The sequence below is a fragment of the Drosophila biarmipes genome, unplaced genomic scaffold, assembly GCF_025231255.1.
Source record: "Drosophila biarmipes strain raj3 unplaced genomic scaffold, RU_DBia_V1.1 ptg000007l, whole genome shotgun sequence".
In the NCBI taxonomy this organism is placed as follows: Eukaryota; Metazoa; Arthropoda; class Insecta; order Diptera; family Drosophilidae; genus Drosophila; species Drosophila biarmipes.
Genome location: NW_026114528.1, coordinates 4,547,948 through 4,556,422, shown reverse-complemented (window position 1 = coordinate 4,556,422; position 8,475 = coordinate 4,547,948).

Genomic DNA, 8,475 nt, shown 5'->3' with positions numbered 1-8,475 from the left:
CCGTAGTTTTACCTCGTGTATCAAAAACCGCAGAACAGTTTTTTATGTTTTTTTTTTTTGTATTCTTATTAAAATATATTAAGTCTCTGTTGCTCAAACTTCCTTTCTGACTCCATATAGAATACATTCTTAGGACCACCAGCCGAGTCGATCTATCCATGTTTGTATGAACGCTGATATCTTAAAAAGTAGAATATTCTGACTTAAAATGCAGATACCTGGGCTTCCATTTATATAAAATTTTTGAGAATATAAAAAAAAATAGACGCAGCGAGAAATCCATTTTTGGCAAAACCTGCAAACAATGATGTCTGCAAGGCCTAAAATCATAGTTAAAACTCTTCTATTATTTATCATAAAAATATAACTACATTTTAAAATATATGAATATTTAGCTTATTTGGCCCTTTCATACTTGTAATCCCCTGCCGAGGGTAGTATGATTTCAGTCAGAAGTCAGATCTCCTGCTTTATGTGCAGCGCATGTTTGCTTTAGCACGGTGCCACGCACATTTTAGCGCTCACAATTCGAAAGACTGTAGCGCCTGCAGCTTTTATGCTAGAAACAAAATTTTAACTGAAACTTATCATCGATACTTATCGTTTGAGTCCGCCCCTTTTTTTTCACTGTCTTATGCTGAGTAACGGGGGGATAGTCGAGGCACTCGATTACAGCGTTCTTCCTTGCCTTTTCTGTATTTGTTTTTACTTTATTTATTTACATATTTATACTTTTGCAGAGAGTATAAAGATTTCGGTCTGAAGTAAGTGAAGGAGACGTTTCCGTCTGCTTCTACGCAAACCCGTCTCTCATTTTTAAAGCTATTCTCTCTCTTCTTTCTTTTGGACGTAGTGAATAAGTCGGAACCAGCCAGATCGGAAAACTGATCTTATATCTTCAGTAAGAATAATCGAAAAAAAAAACTTTTTAATTATATCTTTGGTGTTTTTAAATTATTTCTTAGTTTCGAATTAAATTTGATTTAAATCGGATGTCTATATCTTACAGCTGCCATAGAAACAAGGAAGAACGCTATAGTCGAGTGTCTCGACTATCAGTTACCCGTAACTCAGCTATATAAGCAGCAAAGCGACACATGGTAAGAGCCACCTACCGGCTATTTCAGTATATGTTATGTGAGCTGCAAACAAATTTTAGCGTTTAAAATGGGCGTGGCAAATTTTTTTTAGGTCAATCGATAAGTATTTGTGAGACAAATACATTTTAGCAAAAAAAAATTTCTAGCACGAAAATTTTTGCGGCCACAGTGGTTTGTGGGCGTGACAACAATTTTTTTAGGTCAATCGATAGGTACTGATGAGACAAATACATTTCATTAAAAATCTTTATTTTAATTTGAGTAGTCGTGGTACCGCGCTGAAAAAAATTAACAAAAGCAATTTTGTTTTCTAAATAATACTAAAGCTATTTAAATGTCTTATATTTTTATTTAGTTAAACACTATTTGCGTTTAACGGCTAGCGAGTGTTATCGATTCTCAATTTTAATAGGGCAAAACATAAACTCTGTCAATTTTGCTTCCATTTATCGTTTAACTCGCGTTAGGTAGAAAATTACAGGGCTTCAAAGTCGTTTTCTTGAATTTTCCACAACCATTACCGAGAGAGTTTGCTGACAAAAGCGGGTAAAATGGAACACAGAGCAGGTAATCAATTTTTACTAAATAAATTTCCTTACATCAAATAGAAAAAGTGAAATCAAATAGCACCAGAAAGAAAGTTAACTTGTATACCCTCGCAGTTATAAGAAATAATCAACGTTAGTAACACCGTGTGCAATTTTTAAGGACTGTTGCTGACTTCAGTGATATTAAAAAAAATATTTCTTTAATTCTCTAACCGTTTCCTTGACAGAATTAGAGTCGTCCGATTTTTCTTAATTTTAATTGTAAATTCTTAAAAATTATAAAAAATGATATTTCCAATATTATAAGATAATATGTTAAAAAAAAACACCGAAGCTATAATTTGTTTCATATTATTTTCCCAGCAATTTTCGAATCTTTCCTATGAGAGCTGGATGATATAGTCGTCCGATTTGGATAAAATTAAATTCGAAATTAAGAACTAATTAAAAAATGTTATTTCCAAACGTAGGAGGTTATACGTTAAAGAACACCAAAAAAATATATTTTTTAAAATTTTTTTCTTTATAGTACCTATGAGGCTCCTAGTTTTCGTAGAAACGGACGGACAAACGGACATGGATAGATTGATTCGTCTAGTGATGCTGATCAAGAATATATATACTTTATGGGATTGGAAATAACATTTTTTTTATTAGTTCTGAATGCAATGAATTATATTTTATCAAGATCGGATGACTATATCCATTATTCATAGGAACGGTCGGAAAATTGGTGGGAAAATAATATGAAGCAAATTATAGCTTTGGGGCTTTTTGACGTATTATCTTATAATATTGGGTATATAATTTTAACTTAACTTAACTAACTACTCTAACTTATAGATGTAAAAAAATGGTATGAAAAAAATGAAATAATTTTGGTTTTAATTTCATTGAAGTTAGCAAAGGTGATAATTTCTTATAACTGCAAGGGTATACAAACTTGCCGAAGTTAAATTCCTTTTTTGTTGACAATAACCTTCTAAGCTTGGAAATTTTTTGAATTAAATTTTATCAAAATCGACTATATCATAGGAACGATCGCAAAAATATGGCTTTGGGGCTTTTTGACATATTATCTTTTAATATTGGGAATATAATTTTTTATATTTTTAAGAATTTTGAATTCAGTTGAATAAAATCGAAATACTCTAACTTATAAATGTCAAAAAAATAGTCTGAAAAAAGAATGAAATAATTTTTGTGTTTATTTCATTGAAGTCAGCAACAATCCTTAAAAATATCATATGGTGTTACTAAAGTTGATTATTTCTTATAACTGCAAGGGTTACAAACTTCGGCTTGCCGAACTTAACTTCCTTTCTTGTTGACAAATAACTTTCTAAGCTTGGAAATAACAATTTATTATTAGTTCTGAATTTTTGATTACATTTTATCTTTATATAGCTGCCATAGGAACAATCGGAAAATTGGTGGGAAAGTTAGGGACAAGATTGCCTAGAAACGGAAGGACAGACGGACATGACTAAATAGACTCGTCAAGGAATGCTGATCAAGAATATATATTCTTTATGGGGTCGGAAACGCCTCCTGCACTGCGTTGCGAACTCTGACTGAAATTATTATACCCTCTGCAAGGGTATAAAAAGAAACACGATATAAACGTTGGAGCGACACCATTGCTGCTCTCACAAAATAAACATGTAAAAACAAATTAAATTGGTGGAAAGACTAAATTATTTAATGGCGACTATCCCATCTTACTTCATGGCAACTGTGACATTTGGACACCTGTAAGCCCAAAAGTGTCACCTCTCAATGGACAAAAGTCGGGGTCTAAACAGAAACCTTAAACCAAACCCCCAACAACAAAAACACCGCTAAACTGGAACTGGAATTCGATCGAAAATTCAACCGAAAAGGAGACAATTGAAGAAAGAGGGGGCGTCAAGAATAAAATAAATAAAATAAAAGCGCACATTAAGTAGCTATTGTTTACAAGTCAACAGCCACCCCCTGGGTAAGAGCCAAAAAATTGGAAGAGGAACTTGATTTCCTTAAATAAAGTATTGTAAAAATAAAGGCCAAGGCTCCATCTCACTCAGTGATTAAACAAATTAACGAAAAAAACAATAATAACACCTCCAATTTTAAAATAGCTGCCACGGAGTTTCCCAGGAATTGCCCGGGACTATTGGAGAGTCCATTCTGAAAACCAACCTTTTTGAAACCTGTGCGATGACCAGCACCAATACTGCCTGAGTTCATAGGACCAGGACATCTGCAGCTGAATCAAGAAGTGTAAGGGGCAGGCCAACTGGACTATGAAGACATCCCTGATTGGAGCCAAAAAAGAAATATATTTAAATATATTTTTAAACATAAACATATATACTAAATACAAAAAAATTGTAAAATTGAGGGGAACCTTTTCTGCCCAATTAGAAGTGTAGCCCGTAAAGTTATACGAAACAATAGGTAGAAAACCTGTAAAAGTAATGCGAGAAGTAAATTTTCAGAACAAATAGATAGATATACATATATATATTCCAAATATGCCAGTAGTAGACGTTGTGGTCAGTGGACTCTACTGCTAACGTTATTAATAAAGTAGAGTCAAACGATAATAACTTAGAATTAATACACACATTTCTAATAGTAATTGTTGTTATGATATGCGCAAATTGTTTTTATAAACTGTTTTTGTAAACTGCCTAAAAAAAATATATATATATGAGCCAAGCAATGATTTGGACAAAATTTAATAAAGAAACAAAAATAAAAAACATAGACGACATTTCAAATTTTTTTTTCTGTTATCAACTCTTAAAATTTAAGAAACTGGAATAAAATAAAAATAAATAAAAAATTATAATACAAATAAAATACAAATAAAAATATATATTAACTAAAGTATGGCTACACTAAAGGCAATTAGAGAAACTTCATTCCAGGTGTGCAAGTTAGATCAGTAGTAGACGAACACCCAATACTAGGTAGAACAATAGTGATGATGGCATTTAAGAAATAATTCATGTCCATTATATAATGGAGTGGAATAAAGTATATAAGCAAATAAATAACATAAAAGTTGACATTGACAAATCATATAAATCACTTACTCGAAACAGGCCAATTCAAAAGAACACTATTAAAAAACATGTAGAAATACTAGTAGTACTAATACTAATGCTTTAATGAAGTACGAATACTAATACATGGCCAGAGAGAAAAATTAAATCATCATTGATCCCAAGAGTCAAAATTCTTGATCGGACTACAATTAAAATTAAATATTAAATATATTAAATATCAGTTCAATTTAGATATATCAGTACACTTCACTAAAAGTTGAAACTGGTAATGAATAGAAATCAACAGAAGAAACTGACATTGACCAAATAAAATCAAAAGAACTTACAGAAACAAACCCTAAAATAGAAGAGCAAGATTTAAAAAATTGTACTATTTCAGCTGTACTAATAGCAGATCTGGATAATTCTACAGATTCTGATGATAGTTCAAGCATAACAGAGAATAAATAATAAGCAACAATGGTAGAGCTGAAAACTTAACAAGTTTTATTAAAGCATTACAAATAATATAATAATAATAATAATTATCAGTTTACGAAATAAAAACAAAGCTAAAAGGTGTCGCTAGAAATCTACTCGGAAACGAAGCAATTACTGAAAGTGAAGTGGTTTCCAGATTAAAAGGCAACGTCAAAGGCGAAACTGTAGAAGTATTGCCAGCAAAACTGATGAACATACAGCAACGCAATAAAACTTCTAACCAGTATACACAAGAGATTGAGCAGATGACAAAAGCTTTAGAACCAGAAAGGAAGCTAACTTGTATACCCTTGCAGTTATAAGAAATAATCAACGTTAGTAACATCATGTGCAATTTTTAAGGATTGTTGCTGACTTCAGTGATATTAAAAAAAATTATTTTATTAATTTTCTAACCGTTCCCTTAACAGCGTTAGAGTCGTCCGATTTTTATTTATTTTAAATGTAAATTCTTAAAAATTATAAAAAATGATATTTTTAATATTATAAGATAATATTCCGAAACACCTTAAAAATTTTACATGGTTTTACTAAAGTTGATTATTTCTTATAAACTTATATAAAACTTCGTATATAAACTTCGGCTTGCCCAAGTTAACTTCCTTTCTTGTTTGTTCATTTTGATGATGAAACTAAACTACTACTTATTGAATCATTATCCATTTGCTCTGGGTTATTTATCTTTCGATCACCTTGAATGTGTTTGCTGGCACTATTGTTTCTCTCGTCGTGAGATAAATCCGTATTCGAAGGGGAAGAATTTCCGCTCCGGTTTGTAAAGGGTTGACGATTCGTATATTGATTTGGTAAAGGGAATTTTTACAAAGAAATATTAAAAAACATAGCAATGTTAGCAATTGTTCGGACTAGTCTCGAACAAAAGTTGAATTGCGTGCGCACCGCAATGCCTCGGCGCTGGATAATAAGAAATCCAAAAATCCCAGTTCATTCGTTTGATAATTGAAAGCCCCAGGTAACGCTGTCGAGCTTTTTGTTAAATTGCAGTTTTTGAATTTTTTGATGATTTTGAAGGTTAAAAATTCGGTTAATTGTCAATGTAAAATTAAAATTTTACAAAAAAGCGATAGCGTGGCCTTATAAAATATGTACAGAGATAGTGTTTAAAATTTCAAAAGGATCGGTTTCTAATATAAAATACGGATAAAGTCCTAATTCAATTCATGAGAAGTATTGAGCTTTTCCGAAATTAACTAATATTACGGAAGGGTTGAATCAGGTACTTCTCGGGTATTGTGTTTTCGTTTAATTTCGTTGTAATCTGTTACCACTAAAAGAGATTAATTATAAGAGCTTCTACTTGGTGCTATACTACGTTCCTTTTATTATTTACGATATCTGAAACTGAAAATTTCTTACTAAAAGTTCCCTGTCATTATCAGTATTTAAAACTTGACTTTATAATTTTAAAATGTAAAATTTAAATCAAACATTAATATTTATTATAGGTTATAGGAAAGAAAATAAAGTAACAAAAATTATTTTACCTCAAATAATTTGAGACTGGGATCAGAAAATAATAAAAAAGCACACACAAAAATACAATGGTAAATCTTAAAAAACTTACAAATCGAATGATCGCAGTCCACAGCCCACATAAATGAGTTAGATCCTAACAATTAAAGAGCAGCAAAGGTTTGAATATGCTATTAAAAGCCATACAGACCGACATGAAGGATGATGGAAGGCTTCAATGGAATTAGGTTCCTAGAAATGTATAAAATATTTTACGCAGATATAAAAAGCCAAAACCACTCTTCAAGTTTGATCAATACAAGTAGAGTTAGCCAGAAGTTATTCCACTCAGCATGCAGTCAAAGCAATGACTAAAAATTGTACATTTGATAAGGTTAAACTTATCATGCAAGCTGGTACCTTCAATACTATGAACGATGCCGTATCAAAATTTGTAAATAGTTTGGATAGAAGGAACTGTACAGTCAAACACTGTCCTATACTACAAAAACTATCAACAGCGCGGCGCAAATCTCGGACGTGGAAATTATGGAAGCAACTTTCATGGTTATCATAACAACCACAACAACTACCAGAATAACAATGGAGGACGAGGCCAATATATATAGACAAAACTATAGAGGCCGTGGTAATTCGAATCAAGGCCACAACAACAACAAAAACAATGTCAGAGTTTTCCAAAATACATCGAGAATCTACCCAAACCCTTTAAATGTTCATAAGTAGAAGATGCAACAGTTCACACTTTTAATCTCAGTCAAAATAAACTCGTTTCATTTATTAATATAGCTACTGGAAAAGAACTTTTCTTTTTAATAGACACAGGTGCAGACATATCCATTTTAAAAGAATCTTCTGATGGGTTTTACGACATCCAACATAATTATATTATAGACAGAGAAGGAATAGGTCAAGAAATAACCAAATCCAAAGGCCTAATTTATATTGAAATACAGAAGACTAAATATATATATATATATATATATAATTCTCTTGTAGCATGTTCACATATCGAACGCACACTGTATTCAGTGTTATGCATTTATATAAGTACAAACATATTGTAGCACTTGGCCACCATACTTACAGACAAAATTACAGCAAAAGAAGTTCCCAGAGTGCATGGTTATATAACCACTGGGACTCGACATTGCAGAGTCAGCAAAACTGACATGCGCGGTCGCTCTGTCAGCAAGTGAACATACTCGTTATAACTCTCTCTTCTGCGGCGTCTCACCGTCAGCCTAAAGCATTTACAAATAAGCTTCGACCGCAGCTCTGCCGGCATAGCTTAGCGATCACTAGCTATATGAACCAAGACAGCAGAATAAATAAATAGACAAACAAAAAATAAAATAAATACAAAAAGAAGACCTGTAAAAAATAGACAAAAAAATACAGTTCCGTTGGAAACTAAAGCACCCTATGCAGCACCGGTCCCGTCCGGGACATATGGGATGCAAAATAGTAGTATTAATTCCGAGTTGCATAATCAAACAGTGTTCTGCACCTCTTTGCGGTCCAATCACTTTTCTATTTAACCTCTCATTGCAACTGTCATTCTTTCCAAGTGTTTGGAATACATCTTTTTTAATCCCTCTTCACAAGAAAGGTTCTAAAACTGATGTTGGTAACTACCGAGGTATTGCTAAGCTGTCTGCGATCCCAAAGCTTTTCGAACGTCTAGTAACCTGTCAGATTCAGCATATGTGTAGTTTAATTATTTCAACCTCCCAACACGGATTTGTTAAGAAACGTTCTACTTCTACGAATCTTCTCGAATTTTCGTGTCTAATT